The following is a 17339-nucleotide window of genomic DNA, read 5'->3' as shown; positions in this document are numbered from 1 at the left end:
GTAGAGGTACGAGCCATGCTGCAAAAATGGGCAATAGCGCTGGTTCCCCAACGGTGCCGGGGTTTCAGAGTCTATTCCAGATACTTTCTAGTCCGAAAGAAGACAGGCGACTGGAGGCCCATCCTGGACCTATGACGACTGAACAAACACCTTAAGTCCCAAAAGTTCAGGATGGTCATATTGCAACACGTGCTCGGCCAAATGTAAAAAGGAGACTTCTTGACATCCTTGGACCTGGAGGACGCCTATTTCCATGTCCCCATTCACAAGAAACATTGGAAGATTCTGCATTTCGTGGTGCAGGGCCAGTACTACCAGTTCAAGGCCCTATCTTTCGTCTTGAAGTCGGCCCCCAGAGTGTTCAGAAAATGTCTGGCATCAGTGGCGGCCCACCTGCGTCTACAGGGCATACACGTATAACTGGACCTGGATGACTGGCTGATACGCTCCCGCTCGTGGGAGCTAGCCGACAGACACATGAGACGACTGCCAGGCTATTGATGGATCTGGGATTCTCTGCCAACTATCCAAAGCCCTGCTTCACGCCATCGCAGAATGTGCTGTTCCTAGGCGCCAGACTCAATACGATGTTTTGCCTGGCGTCGCCCTCAGAAAAGAGGCTTGCAGCCATTCAAGGAAAGGTACAACGATCATCATTGACGAAGACGGCCATGGTGCGGGCCATTAAGTCGTTACTTGGCATGATGTCGTCCTGCATCTACCTCGTTCGTCTCTGCAGGTTGCAGATGCAACCCCTACAGGAGTTCCTGGACGCCCGCTGGATACAAGTGTCCGGAAGCTTCACGGACAAGATCCCTCTTAATGAATAGTTCATATCGGCGATAGAGTGGTGGGGCGTCCGCTCTAACATCGGCCAAGGCACAGGATTTCAAGACCACCCATACCAGGAGACGGTCACCACGGATGCCTCCCTAGAAGGTTAGGGAGCGCACACCGGACGTCTGCACGCCAGAGGCATGTAGCTGCTGGAGGAGAAGGATCTGTATATCATCAGCCTGGAGCTACAGGCAGTGTTCTGACCCCTCAAGTTGTACCTATCATCTCTGAAATGCAAGGTGGTGAAGATCTTCATGGACAACACCACCATGTTCTACATCAGGAAGTAGGGGGGCACTCGATTCCCGGTGCTCTCCAAGGAAGCGCAGGATATGGGCCTTCGGACAGGGATGTTCCTCATCCCTCTCTACCTGGTGGGAGTTAAGAAAACCATTGTAGACTCCCTCAGCAGGAAACTGCGCTCTTGCCACAAGTGGGAGCTTTGTCAGGATCAGGTGGAATACCTGTTCATCAAATGGGGCAGACCCCAGACCGATCTCTTTGCGACGGCGGCGAACTCCAAATGCCAGAGGTTTGCCAGCAGATTCCACCAGCCGAGGAGCCTGGGGGACGTATTCTCCTTCCTGTGGGAAGGGCTGTTTCTGTATGTGTTTCCTCAATTTCCTCTCCTGCTACAAGTCATCAACACACGCAGACAGTGTCAATTCAAGATGATACTCATCGCGCTGGTGTGGCCGAGGCAGATTTGGTATCCGGACCTTCTCAGCCTGTCAGCATCCCCTCCAGTCAAGTTGCTGGTAGTTCTGGATCTTCTTACCAGAGAGGGAGGCGCAATCCTTCATCATGACCCAGGATCGCTGAACCTGAGGGCTTTCCTCCGGCAGCCTTAGAGTTTGGAGGTTATGAGTTGCCAGCGGAAGTGGAAGCATTTTGCTACATGGTGCCCGTCAAAGAAGATTACCCCTTTGAGAGTCACTGCACCATAGATCCTTTCATACTTGATATCCTTGGTAAAGGCTGGACTGGGGCACGCCTTCATCAAGGTGCATCTGGCGGCCATCTCCCGCCATGGCAACAATTCCTACATGCAAAATAGGGGACGCACGATTTTGTCGTCTGTACCCAATTGCCCAGCAGTGACATTGAGGTGCTGTTAAAGGTTCACACGCCCGGGAATATAGACAGTTAGCCTAGGCAAAAGACCCTCTCGCAAGAGGAGGGCTGGTAGCTTTGTGATATGAGTAAAGTCCCACACCAAGATGGCGGATGCGGGCTCATGGCACCGACACGCATGCACGCCGGTCCCATGACAACCATATATACAGAATTGATTTGGGCCGAGTGTCGAGTCGGCGGTCGGCTCTGATTCCAGACGTATCTAGATTAGGTGAGTTTTGATTAACTTTCCTTGCTTGCAGACATACTAGGAGTGAGAATTCACTTGCAGCTGCACGAATCGCAGTCACCTGCCGATTAGAACAGAGAGCTGACATTTAACTACATTAGGGAGAACGTGAGGCATTCGCTCCACACCACACCATTTCCTTTGTAAATTGGCCGATATCACATGCCTTACAATTGTGGACGCTGTGCCCGAAGAAACTTTCTTATCTCTTTATCCCCTAGTAGTGACCTGTTATCACACTAATCACGAAGCAGTCAACCTTCTTTTGTCCCTGCCTGGCCGATACAACACAGTTTGCAGCCAGGTGAGTACAGGCTTGATACTGGGCTTCATCTGGTATCGTAGGGAATATCTGATATTGCTAGAATGTATACTGTCCATTGACATTATGTCCTTAACATACAGGGCGTAGCAGCAGCACTGAGCCACCCAATTGAGGGATTGAAGGTCAGTGACTCACTGTATTACATTTCGTGACATTAGTGATGTTTGTAGAGCATTCCAATTTCTTAAAAAGAGACTAAGTGAGTCTATTCATTACCTTTTTAGGAGCCTGTCAGAATTATTTTCTACTAATGAATGTTTCGGAACTTTGAGCTCCCAAGCCCTGAAGATGGATTTTTAAATCTGCTACTCTCATTTGGAGCTTATTGGATGAATAAATCTGTTTGATTTATATTTTGACTTATATATTGTTTTTGGATGAATCGTGTTGAAGCTCAGCACAATCTGTTTGACTTGCTGTTAATTTGTTTCATAAACATTTGTCTAATCTGTATAGTACTACACTTGATCAATATTGATACCTCTGCCAAGGGAGGTACATGTGTTTGATTACCTTTGGATCTGCACATTTCTTTGTATGAACAAGAGTATTGTGACAATGTTATTTGAACGTGACTATGAATTTGGAGCACAAAATGACTGATGGTATTCTTTACAGGACAGCATCGAACCGTTCATTGTTTCCATATGTTGGAATCTTTGTATTTGATTTTGTACCCTGAAGTTCTACGTGACATGCACAAAGGGTTTTCGGAAGACTTCAAAACTGTTCGTGAACTTTGGTCCTGTGAACCAGGGGAAGGCCTTGTCCAAGGCTTCCAATTCAAGGTGGCTCTCCGGCTGCATCACACACTGTCATCGGTTGACAAACCGACCGCTGCCGGGCCGTCCGATAGCCCACTCCACCAGAGCGATCGCTGCAACGACGGCGTTCCTGTCTGGTGTGCCTCTGCTGGACATCTGCAGGGCTGCTACATGGAGGTCCATGCACACCTTCACAAAGTTCTACTGCATCAAGAGGGATTCTGGGGAGGAGTCCAGAGTCAGCTAGGCAGTGCTACGCAACCTGTTCGCTTGAGGTCAGTCTGTTCCAGAGGTAAGGGTTATTGCTTCTGTTGAGCCTTGCCACCTCCCGTGGTTGTGTAATGTTTTACTGCTATGTATTTGTTATTCATGAGCATGTGAATCCATGCCAGACTCCATGATGGAGAAGGTTTGAGTTACTTACCTGTAACTATTGTTCTCCAGCATGGGTCTGGCATGGATTCACATGTAAACCCTCTCTCCGGCCCCTCTGCGGCTCTTCTTAGCCATACTGCCACTTTACGTGCTTACCAAATCTGAAGAGGGGCTTAGGGAGAGGACTATCATTGGATGGAGGCAGTATGACCCAGATGACAGTGATTGGTTTGGAGGAGAAATACAGTTTTTAAGTGAAAGTGAAAGTTTTTTCTTTTACTGAGGATTCTCAGCTTGACGACGGGGAATATTCATGAGCATGTGAATCCATGCCAGACCCATGATGGAGAACAATAGTTACGAGTAAGTAACTTAACCCATACTTTTCAGGGGCTCTGTGTATCTATTTCGATTGGAGTGCCGGAGGGTTCCTGGTGTCCCGGGTGGACATTGTGTTACCCTATCTTGGTTTCTGAGGATACCCCTGAGGGTGTGCTATTGCATGTGTACTTTTGTCTTCTGCCTGCATTGTCTGAATACAGCCTGTAGGCCGCCATGGACCATAAACATTCACTCTACCTCTTCTTTGATATTAGACCCCCTGTCTATTCACAGGAAACAAAATATAGTCTGGCATGATACACGGAACATACTCACAAATGTACTTTAGTCATTGAGCCACCTCATTCCCTAACTTTTCTTACAAACACAACATTCCCCTTCATACACGGTCTGTTCTTGGACCAGGCTACCCTTGGCTCAAGCTTGGCTAAGAATTAACATTCTAAAACTTGACCGCTGGCATAACGTCTCTATATGCCCAGCCAAAAAGTCAACAATCTACAAGGATTGGTAGGCCCAGGAGGCACTTCACGCATCCAATACCATACCATCCACTAACTTACATTCCCCATAACCTGCCTTGGAAAAACCATCCAAACATCACAACAGTGCTATTTCGTTTTGAAACACTATTTACTTGATGTGTAAGCGCCTTACAAATGAACAATAAATAAACACCTCCCCAGAGCTATGAGCCATCTATCTTTCCTGACATGCACACACGCTACCACAAAACATTGTTTCCCTGCTGCACCCTCCTTCCTTTCTAACATGTATTTCCTATCCATCCTCTTTCCTTCCCCTTCTTTATGCTTTTTACCCCTGCAGACTGAGCTCTGGATTCCCCTGGGTGGGGGAACAATACACCACCTTACAGACAAGTCTTGGTCCCCTGAAACTGTATTGGTGGTGCTTTGGTGCAGTATAAGAAAATAGTAACATATGATATTGATTTGTTATATATAGCGCTTTCTCCAAAGCGATGTACATTGAATATTTACATACAATTATTGCCACCAAACCGAAGCTGGTATTTATAACAAACACACATAACATAACAGGTTTATTTGTAGAGCGCACATTCATCCCCAGAGGGACATCTTGGCGTTATTCACAGATAACAGATGTCTATTGTCACCCAATACTCATTTTATCTACCTCAGAAGGATAAAGGGCAGAGTGGACCTGCCGGGATTCAAACCTGTGGCCATGAGGTCAAATACAGGCTCCTGTAGTGTATGCATTAGTCCACTGAGACAGACAAGACAGACACACATCTCTCTCCCTCACCTGAGTGGGAACCCCTCTGGAATCTGGCTATTGAGCTGCTGTACCTTCTGCTTACCATGCTGTGCAAAATCTCTGAGGGGAATCTTTTTTGTGGCTTTGCTGCTTCTTGTATCCCCAAAATGAGTTTGCTTACTGGAGCCCGAAGACCTTTTCCCTCTAATTGCCTGCAGATCCTTGTTGGTTCACCAAGAGAATGCTCGCAGCCAGCTGCATCTGCATAGCTCCTTCATCGCCAACGGGTTGCAGAACCAAATTCTTCCAATGTAGGGAATATGGAAGTCCAGCTCCAGACATCTTCCAGAAGTGTGAGGTCACAAGCGGAGAGCAGGGCCGGCACCAGCCAGACCCGATGCTCAGCCAAAAACTCACCTCTGAACCCCAACTCCTGGGACTCCTTTAGTGTAGTCATCAGCGTGTATGGTCTTCCCAAGTCTTCTGATTTAACTGGAGTTGCTGGGCTTCTTTGATGCAACCCTGGGAATTGCCTGCATCCCCATTTTTCTCACACCCGGGGATCATGTAAATCTCAATAACGCGTGAAACCCTTAACTGCAGCTATTCTCTGTCTTGTCTTTGGTGGTGGAACCTTGATGTAGGACTATTTTGTCACGGTCCCTCTGACTCCGCAGACAGGTGGTTGCCCTTTTTCCCATGTGCGTGCACACATACCTGGCTTTGAACTATAACTATATCCTTCCTATTGATTTTAGCCCATTACACTGTATGGGAGGGATTATGTACTACTCCTAGAACCCTTTAAGTAACTGAGACAAATTACTTAACTCTTGATTTAGGTGAACTATTGTTGAGGTGCTCGGCCTGGACTTTGTAAGTCAGTGTTTGGTATTTTAAAAGGATGTGTGTTTAAAGGCTGTATAAGGTTATAACCATTGTTTCTCCCACGGTACACTGCATCATTGATTGTTTATTTGTACCCCTCCTGTCTTATGTTTGGAGTGTGTACCATAAATACATAGGGAATTGGAAGGGGTATTGGAGACACCAGCGAAGCATGAGCCTAGGTATGCAGTGCTGGGGATATGGGCAGACATGGGGATGGACAGATATGCTAGGATATTCTTGAATATAGCATGTACAATAGCAAAAACATCCATAGCAGAACGCTGGCCGAGGCCAGAGACCCCGACCACAGCAAGCTGGCAAGTGGGAATGGATGCCGTAAAAGGATGGGATCAGCTGGTGTATAGGAGTAGTGGATGCCCACACAAGTATGAGAACTTAGCATTCTATCAAACGAACCAACTAGAAGTGACAGGTGCCACCTTCTCTTCTTCCGAAGAGCGCAAGGGAGTTACAGCAGAAGGTATCTTTGTGTCCGCTAGGACCTGGGAAGACAGTGTGGAGAACCAACAACTCTACTCAATGCATTTAAATACTAGGAGTTACTTCAAGGGTACTGTCTCTATCAATTGCCAGATAACGACTGGCATTTAGAGACACTGGGACTAGCATGGCAGTGGTGGACAAAACCTTTGCAATCCTAAAAGAATATGCTGAAGCTCCTCTGAGGTGCCCTAAACCTGCTGATGGATCCCCCACCCCCATAAGTTCCATCTACTGCCAGCCACTTTAATAGTTAATGAAAGTTGTGTCAGGCATTGACTTGCTGGGCAAGTGATGTAGAAGTGTTGGGGATTGTTTCTAGTGCTGTGCAAACCTTTCTGAGGACTGTACAAAGTAGCCCACATACAAAAAAGGCCAAGTGTGTTTCAAAGGATAAACAAATGGCCTAAGGGAAACCCAAGGCAAAGACAGTAAATAAATCTCCATTTCACCCTAAATCCCAAGGTTTACCTGAGGTTCCTAAACCTGGTCAGACTGCTCCTCCTGTTGGAGAGGAAGAGGAGCTTCAAACTCCCTTCAAAAACATAGAACATAAGATATACCCTAAGTGTGATGCTGGAAATGCATCGGAGGGACAGGGCCTCCGTATCCTTCACCTTTACTGCTTTTTATCGGGTGTTCTGTCGTGTTTTCCACATAGGAGTTCATGTGGGACTCCTGGCTGTGCAGCTCTCTCTCCTTTGGTTTGGTGAACGGACCCTTGGGATACCCTTATGGCACCCATGGGTAGGGGTACAACCCTGTGCACCTAGTGTATGTTTTTGGGCACCTGTGTGTGACCCACAGAGCAGGGTACGGGCTGGTGGCACCTCCGTGCTGAAATGACTGGTGCCCTGAGCGTCCTCCATTTTGGGATGCCCAGGCCCTGTCATTGGAATCGGTAGATTCCTGATGGAGACAAAATGGCCCCTCTGGCCTCTTGCCTTCCATCACCTGTTTGCCTGATCTTCCCGAAGTCCCGGGAAGGCCTGCCTCTGTCCCTTCCCCCTGATTGGCTGTTGGGGGAAAGTTCTGTATATGGTAGTGTAGGGAAGTGCCGACCAGACTGGCTGGAGCCTTCTCAATGACTGTATGTTGTGGGTACACCTATGGGTGGGACCTGGGTGAATGGAGTGTGTGACGAATATACATTCTATGTTGTGGCTGTCTAGTATCTGGTGGTTGACACAATGGTTGAGACAGCCCTGCACGAAACCGGTATGAATGCAGCTTGGAGTGTTGAATGGCTCGGTACTTGTCCCAATACACAAAACTTGTTGTGTGTGTCTGGAGAGACGTGAATGGCCTGATACCTCGTGTGCCTGATTGGCTGCCTGCTTGCCTGAATGCCCGTAGTCGTGATTGGATGCTTGAGTGCGACCCAGCAGAATGAATGGGAGATCAACAGTATATCTGGGGACCTCTCACTGCTAGGAATCGTGTTCAGAAGCTGAAATCCACTACGATGAGTAACTGGAGTGAAGCTTAACCTTGAGCCCTGCTGGACCAGAAGAATTGCTGTTGCTCTCCTTCGCAATCGGAAAGCTGCTGTGCTTCAAGAATTGACCCAGAGAGGACCTTGTAAGGTACCCTCTTCCTGAGCTACGAGGGACCATCGTGCACAGCTGATCTTTGCCTAAGCTCCCTGGTAGACAGACCTTAGACAGGCTGCCGACCCGATACGGGAACCGCTGCAGAACTCCAAGGAGAAGCGCCCAGACTGTTGTCTGCCACTGCAGACGACCGCCGTCGCCGACTGGAGCTGCCGTGCTCCGTTGCCTAAGAACTTCATTGATCCAAGGACGCTCTCGTCCGCATCGTCGCCGCCGTATTCTGCTGGAGAAGGCCTGACCGTCGACGCGCCGAGGAGCATCCACCGGTGGGTTTCCCACCATCCAAAGACCAGAGAGACGTCGACGACTCGACGCCCTTGCTGGGCCACAGTTTTTCAACTCTTTGCGGTCCAGAACTATCGACACCGAGGTGCCCCGCACGCCTCTTCCTGGCAGGACGGATACGCTTCCCCGTCAATGAGCACCTCTAGGAACGACGCGGCCACTTCACCGTCGTAGCTCGACCTGTTCTCCGTCGGATGTTCGACGACCCGTGACTCCTGCCTGAAAGGGAGGACACTCAAGAAGGGTTGTCGATTTCCCTGACGTGGAATGCTACAACACCAAGGTACCTTGGGGTTGCAGAACTATTGGGAAATCTAAGGGTGAACAATATATGGAGTGGGCTTATATCTTTCTCCTACAGGTTGCCCAGGTGGGGAGATCTCCACACATAACTGTGTCTAGGTAGCGGGACCAGAATTCTGCCTATTGCTCAACCATCTTGCTTTCCTTTCTCTCTCTACTGCTGGTTTCCTCTTTATTTTGATCTATGTGTCATTCTGACCGTATGCACTTGAATAAGATCTAATAACATTAGTGGTACCACTTTCGAATTTTCCATATTTACCATTGTTGATTTTCGGAGTACAAAGTGAGTTATCGTAATTGTGTATATGACCTTAAATATTAATTATATAAAGACTGTGTTTTAACCGATACGGTGTGTGGACACTCCTTCGTGGGTGCTCGGGGATTACACTGTACTTAAGAACCAGCTCGCATCACCTCCTGAGAAGCTAGGCCTTGATTGCTCGACCACAATACCAATAATAGAGAATCTTGGCAGGGGTCTCTGTGCCTCCCCTCTACCATATAGAGAGCGGAAGTGCAGACCCCCCCCCCTCCGGTCTTTACAGCTGGTGGCAGAGGTGGGATCCTTATGGTTTTAAGACTCAGTGTATAACCGTGCCACTTACGAAGGATAGCTGCACTTTGTTAAATTAAGGTTTAGTCGTGTACAAGATAACTGCATTACAAGCAGTGGAATCTATTGCAAATGGTAAATTGACTTGGATGAGCTTAGAGGCTCTACAGAGTGCTTGTGAAGCCAGGGAATTAGACTTTGTGGATAGGTCTAGGGCTGAGCTGATAGCTGCCCTGGTGGACTACCAGATCGATTGTGAAACTCTTGAAGGGGGGATGCAACCAATGAGGACTCTACCCCGGGGGTTCTCGCCGAAACTGATTCTGGGAATGCCACCATTCCTGCTGCCTCTGTTCCGAACCCCAGCAATTCTTTAGAGCTTGAGTTATTGAGGATGAAGTTAGCCTTTGAATATCGCAAGGTGGAACTAGATGCTGAGTTTAAGAAAGAGGAGTTGGCACAGCAAGTGGAACTCAAAAATAGGGATCCTGAACTGAAAGACAAGGACACTGAATGTCAGCAAAACCAGTTAGAGAAAGCTCGAGTGGAGACTTCAGCGAAACCAGTTGAGAGTGTCAGGTCCCCAGCAACCAAGTTTATGAATGATTTGGTTGGTGTGTATGAGGAGGGTTCTGATATCCTCCAATGGATTGAAGCGTTTGAAATGGCTTGTGCAATTCACAATGTTGATAAGAGAGATTGGGCTAAGCGTTTGTTAAGTAGAGTGCCTCAAACTGGATATGACTTATTCTGAAATTGAGTGTGGAAGAAAGGGGTCAGTATGAATGCATGAAGTATGCCTTAATCGCCAAGTTTGGCAAAACGCCTACCCAATATCTTAAACGGTTCAGGGATTTTAAGAAACAAGAGAATGTGTCTTGGGTTGACTGGGTGAGTGCTGCGCACATGAACATGATGGGGTGGATTGATGGTTACAAAGTGAAAACGTTTGTTGAATTGTCTCACCTCTTGTTTTTTTGAGTATTTTCCGGAAGCCTGTTCACCAGAGCTGCGTCAGTATGTTGCTGACCAGAACATTTTGGACCCCTTTAAGCTGGCTAGGTTGGCTGACAAGTGGGTCTCCCACCGGGTGTCCCCTAAGGACTCCAGTGGGAAAGACAAGGACAAAGAAAAGGGGGCCTCTCGAGGAGTCCCAAAAGCAATCACAGTCGGGTAAACCAAAACCTTCCTCTCCGAAGACCCAAAAACCTAGTGGGGATATGTCTGTTGTGGGTGGGAGTAAGAGTAGTGGTTCGCCTGCTGCAAAGCAGGGTCCAAGTGGTTCCAGTACCGTACCCGCACGTCCGGCACATGCTGGGATTGTGGGGCTCTGGATCACCGAAGGGTTGACGCCAAGTGTAATGGTAAGGCACTTGGAGTCCAGGCTGTCATCCTGACCTATCCCTACTCTGTACCTGAGGTGGAGGCCACCATCCTCCCCTCATCTACTGGGATCACCTTCTGTGCTCCCGTAGAGATTTCCTTAGTGTCCCTTCGGGCCTGGGACCAGTACGCAGAAGTACTGGTGACTATCCCGCAAAACACTCGTAGGTTTTTGAGAAGTGTCCTCTTGAATGGCCAGCCTTCTACTGGTTTTAGAGACACTGGGGGAAGCATGACAGTGGCGGACAGGACCCTGCTCAAGCCAGAGGACTATGTAGGTGCTCCTCTGAGAACCACCAGGTTAGCTGGTGGGCCTCCCTTATTATCGCCTGTAGCCTTAGTCAACATTACGATTGGAGACAAGACAGCAAAGCTTCCGGTCCTGGTTCAGGACAAAGTGCCTGCAAATATTTTGTTGGGAAACAATTTGGTCGAATTGGGGATGATCACGGATGGTCTACCCATGGCTGCTGTGGCAGTCACCCGATCGCAGGTCACACAGGGTCCGGCTGCGGAACCTGGTACCCTTGCCAATGGGGAAACCCAAGGCACGAAAGAAACGGAGGAGTAAGAAGGCCGCCTCTATGGAGGGAGCCCCTACTCCTCCTGCTGTTCCGACAGCACCCATTGGGATAATACCCCGGACGGGCTGGGTCCAGTGGTAAATCCCATCTCAACTCCTGTGGGAGACGAGCCAGAAGACTTTCCTGTGGGAGAGGCTCTTAACCCGGAGGATCATCCCGACCTTCAATGCTTGTTGGCTTAAGGGGGACCCTCCCGGGCGGACGTCTGTAAGGGACAGAGAGAGTGCCACTCTCTCAGGGTCTGAGGACATAGGCCTTGTCCCAGGCACTGGGAGAAGTGCCTAGGACATTTTGGATTTATTGGGAGGGTGAGCTCCTTGTTAGTGAGCCCAGTAGGCCTGAACCTGGTGCCCTCAAGAGGTTGGTGGTACCCCAGGTTTACCGGCCCTTCGTGATGCAGTTGAATGCATGAGGTGTCCGTGGCTGGTCATCTTGGTACCAAGAAGACTAAGCAGCGGCTCTCTGTCCATTTCTACTGGCCACGGATGGGAGTAGAAGTGGAGTCCCACTGCAGGAACTGCCCAACTTGTCAGTTGTCTGGCAAGACTGGAGGCAGAGTCATCGCCCCACTGCAACCGTTGCCAGTGGTGGGCATACCGTTTCAGAGGGTTGGCATCGACATCATCGGTCCCCTTGAACCTCCCACGTCACGTGGACATCGGTTCATCCTAGTTTTGGTAGATCATGCCACCAGGTACCCTGAGGCTATACCCCTTTGGACGTTACGGCCAAGGTGGTTGCCAGGGCTCTCCTGGGCATTTTAATCCGTGTTGGATTCCCTAAGGAGGTTGTCTCTGTTAGAGGATCCAACTTCACGTCGAGTTACATGAAAACCATGTGGAAAGAATGCGGGGTAACTTACAAATTCTCCACCTCTTGCCACACCAGACCAACGGTTTGGTGGAGAGATTTAACAAAACTCTCAAGGGCATGTTGGGAGCTTTGGAAGAGCCCCTCAGGAAGAAGTGGGATCTTCCCCTGCCATGCCTGCTGTGTGCTTACAGAGAGGTACCTCAAGAGGGTGTTGGTTTCAGCCCCTTGAGTTACTCTTTGGACATTCCGTGAAGGGGCCCCTCGCCTTGATCCGAGAAGGTTGGGAGGCCACCCCTCCACGTCCCGCCAAGCAAGTGGGGGACTATGTGTTAGGCCTCAGATGGAGGATGACACAGATGATGGGTCAGGCAACAGCAAATCTTACGACCAGCCAGGAATTGAATAAGTACTGGCATGACCTTAAAGCATCGCAAGTGGATTGGACTCTGGGACAGGAGGTCCTCGTGATGGAGCCTACCAAGCCTCGGGCTTCGGCGGATAAATGGACTGGACCCTTCAGGATAATCTCCAAGATGGGCGAGGTCAGTCATCTGGTTGACATGGGAGCCTCTGGGGTAGCCCCTCAGATATTCCATGTTAACAGGCTCAATCCTTTCCACAGGCAGGTCGAAGTCTCATGCCTCTTGCTAGCTTCAGGGCAAGAAGAGGATGAGTGTGAGCCCCTTCCTGATTTGCTGCATAGCAACCCTCAGGATGGCTCCATGGAGGGAGTGCATCTCTCTCCCGATCTGACGACAGAGCAGCAGAAGGCCTGCAGGGCTTTGCTCTGGCAGTACGCCACTCTGTTTTCATTGGCACCAGGCCTTACACCATGGTGTAGGCACGAGATTGACACTGGTGACAGTGTGCCTGTCAAAAGCAGGTGCTACCTTATGTCAGATACCGTCAAGAACCACATCCAGGCTGAGGTCGCCAAGATGTTGGATCTGGGTGTTATTGGACCCTCAACCAGTCCCTGGTCCAGTCCCGTGGTCCTTGTCCCCAAGGCAAGTTCCCAGGCAGCTACCAAGGATTGGAGGTTCTGTGTGGACTACCGAGGAGTCAATACCGTCATCAAAACTGGCGCGCACCCTTTGCCCCGGGCTGATGAGCTCGTGGACACCATAGGTGCTGCCAAATTTGTGAGCACCTTCGACCTTACCTCAGGCTATTGGCAAATAGCTCTGATAGACCATGCCAAGAAAAAGACGGCGTTCTCAACACCAGAGGGACTCTACCAGTTTAGGGTCATGCCTTTCGGACTGAAGAAAGCCCCTGCCACTTTCCAGAGATTAGTCAACCATGCGCTCAGTGGGCTGGAAGCCTTGTGTGTGGCTTACTTAGATGACATTGCCGTCTACAGTTCCACCTGGGAAGAGCATTTGACTCATCTGGATAAAGTGTTGCAGGCGTTAAAAAGGGCTAACCTCACTATCAAGGGCACCAAGTGCTAGATAGCTCAGGGGAAAGTCACTTATCTTGGGCATGAGGTAGGAGGAGGTCAAATCCAACCTCTCTCCAGTAAAGTACAGGATGTACATGACTGGGAGACTCCCAATACTCAAACCCAGGTGAGAACCTTTCTGGGCCTCACTGGGTATTATCGCAATTTCATGGCAGACTATGGAACCATAGCTGCACCCCTGACAGCGTTGACTTCGCCCAAACAACCTAGGAAGGTTAATTGGACTGAAGACTGTCAGAGGGCCTTTGATGGCCTGAAAGGAAGTCTGTGTCTGGCACCCGTGCTGTGTGCGCCTGATTACAGCAAACCCTTTATCGTTCAAACCGACGCCTGCGACACCGAAATTGGAGCTGTCTTGTCCCAGGTAGATGACAAAGGAAGAGAACATCCGATCATATTCATCAGTAGACAACTTAAGGGTAGGGAACTTAGGTGGGCTACTGTTGAAAAGGAATGTTTTAGTATTGTTTGGAGCCTTAGGCGTTTTAGACCCTACCTTACCGGGTCTACCTTCAAGGTCCAAACCGATCATAAGCCCCTGAAGTGGCGTATGCAGATGAAGGGTGAAAACCTGAAACTGCTCAGGTGGTCCATTAGTCTACAAGGACTACACTTTACCATTGAGCACAGACCAGGGAAGAGTCACGATAATGCAGATGGCCTTTCCAGAAGGGATCAGCTGGTGTATAGGAGCAGTGGATGCCCACACAAGTATGAGAACTTAGCATTCTATCAAACGAACCAACTAGAAGTGACAGGTGCCACCTTCTCTTCTTCCGAAGAGCCCAAAGGAGTTACAGCAGAAGGTATCTTTGTGTCCGCTAGGACCTGGGAAGACAGTGTGGAGAATGTGGGATGTATTTACCCATGCATCCGAGCCCTACCTCAAAACTGTGCAGTACTGACATGGAAAACATCATGATGGCCAGAGCTTCCCAGAAAATGCACAGGGAAATGCATGAAGAATAGGCTGCCACCCATTTTTGCCGATGTTATGGGCACAGAAGGACACTGCCTAAAACCACCATTGGACTACCCACACAGTAGTCTGAAACCATTGGGAATGGCAATGCTGATTGCCAAAAGCAAACCCATAACTGTTGGGAATTCATTTTCTTAAATCCCAAAAAGGGGTGCAGTACCAGTACTCACCACTATCCAAAAGCCGGCGTTTTAAAACAACACCAGATTTTACTTTTTTGTGTAAAACTGAATAAGTGAACCCAAGGCAAGCCAAAGAAAGACTTACTGAGAGGTGGATACAATGTAAAGTTATATTCTGAAGTGACTTGAAGGGTATAACAAGACTGGTTGAGCTGTGGATTTCAGCACTTTAAGTAAATTTGGACTGAAAGACATTAAAAATCTCAAGGTTTAAGAGAAATGAGTGACCTACTTTGAGTGTCACATAGGTTGCACTTGTTTAAATGTCATAGTTTTGAACTTAGAATCAGCATTCTAGCTGCATATGTAAAAAAATTGTCTTGACTTAAACTGGGAAACAAAAAGTGACATTTTATCTGAAACCTGGCTTAAGGAACTGAATTCTGCCTGGCAACTACCCCCATCAGGAGTGAAACTTGAGTCACAGCTGTGTTCCCAGGCCTAGCTGCCCTTTTGCTGCTCACACCAAAAGGGATATGACACTTCCCTGATTGAATTACCTGGGCTCTGCAGGAAATTGAACAAAGCCCTGTCCTGACTCAGGCAAATGTTTTATTGGTGGGAGTCGTAAATGGAGCTTCCTCTTGGCAGAAGCTGGGAGGGGCAGGGTCTCTGAGCTTGGCAGAAACTGGAAAGACTGGTTTCTGTACCATGTGACATGAAAAGACACACCTCTATAGCCAGAATATGGTTTTAGAAAAAGATGAATAACTCATAGAGCGGACATGTGAAAATTGTATAAATGACACCATAATTCTTGTGATTTTTCTGCCCACATTTTAAGAGGTTTTTCGAACCGGTGGCATGTTCAGGGGGGTTTTAGCGGAAAAGAGGATATTACTCAAAATGTATGCATGTGAAAAATCTGACACTTCATCAACTAATGTCCATACTCCTTGCGCACATGTGTGTAAATTTGGGTCAATGTCCGGAATTGCAAAATCAGTTAAAAAGTGAAATATGTGCCATTTCTGAATGCAAGCCCCCAGGAAGAGCAAAGTTTGGACAGGGTATATCTCCTGTGATATGTGATGTGTGCATGTAATTTTAAACCAATGTTTACCTGTGCAAATATGTCTTTTGTTATCAAATATAGAATGTGTGCAATTTGACTGGGGAGTGTCCTTTCTGCAGGCTGTAAAATGACATCACTCTGACACAACTTAGCTCCCCCAATCAAGTGAGAAATGGAAGTTTGACCAATTAGAAGCTGAGAGAGGGGTAAGGTCTAGTGATGCTCACACACACCCATTTTAAAAACACATAAAAGCAGACAGTCAGGACAGATAGGGACTTTCAAATCCATTTGCAGCTGGAAGCTCTGCCGGAAAATCCATACTTTACCTCCCTCAACCTTCAGAGAGCAGACATAGAGACTTCAAATCTATCAAATCTCCAGAGAAAGCTGTGCAGAAAGATCCAGACTTTAAATCCCTCAATCTTCAGAATCCAGAGAGAGAGCAGACCCAGATCACTGTGAAGTGCAGAGACCAGAGTCCCGTCTAAAACCTGACCAGATCCATGACAAGGCATATTTCTACATATATTGTGAGTACATGGCAAAACTGTGCAGAACCAATCTCTTAGTTAAGATAATATAATTCAAGCTATTTTAATCTAAGTAGAACTGTCTCCTAACTGTCATTTGTAAAGCTGTCACTTGTCATTTTCTATTTGCAAGCTGCACTTGTCTTTTTGAACTTTAAAATTTCAAATCTGAAAAACGACCTTCACTAAATCGCTCATATCTCCGCGACCGTTTGGGCTAGAGACTTGCAGTAACTTTCATCTGAAAGCTGAGAATCTTAGCTTTTAATCGCACCAAGAACCACATTCCTACCCCTTATAGCTTTACCGCAATTGCGGAACACGCATTCGCGAATTTTACCGCGATTTGCAAATTTCTTCACGTGTAAAAATCAGCTGCTGCTTGCCTTCCATTGGCCAGAAAATCGTTTGCCTCATAAAAACTATCCCTGAATCATTGCAAGAGTGAGCCTGAGCTAATATTAACTAGATACCACTCACCCTGAACCTCTACAGGGAATTAAAAGCATTTTTAGCATATATTTTTCACTCCATTGCCAGCACATATCAAAGCATTTTGCCTGTGTCTTAAACTTCTGTTGTCTAAGCTTGCTGGGGTGAACTGAATTACATTGATTGCATTTCTGAGAACTGTGTGCTTCCCTCCCATTTCCTTGCATCCCATAAAGGGGGGGGGGAGTGAATAGCCAGAGAAAAGTGATTACATTGTTTGGTTGAAATCATATTGAGTATTTTCTGTACTGCATTCATTGAATAGTGCATCCACCTGAGCTTACATAAAGCATTCTTTACCACCTTCTTCTTTTGTTCCTATTTACCAGTGTGCTATCTTATCCATTTCATGTCAACTCATTAGTGATTATAAAGAAGTGTGCTAGTGCCAGATTCTCCGTTGTTAATATTTATCATATCAGATTAAGTGTGATATTCAATTATTAATTTACTATAAAGCGTGATATCTATATCTATTGTTTAAATT

This window comes from Ambystoma mexicanum, chromosome 5q, assembly GCF_040938575.1.
Source record: "Ambystoma mexicanum isolate Mex_15411 chromosome 5q, UKY_AmexF1_1, whole genome shotgun sequence".
In the NCBI taxonomy this organism is placed as follows: domain Eukaryota; kingdom Metazoa; phylum Chordata; class Amphibia; order Caudata; family Ambystomatidae; genus Ambystoma; species Ambystoma mexicanum.
Note: the sequence above shows the minus strand (reverse complement) of the source record.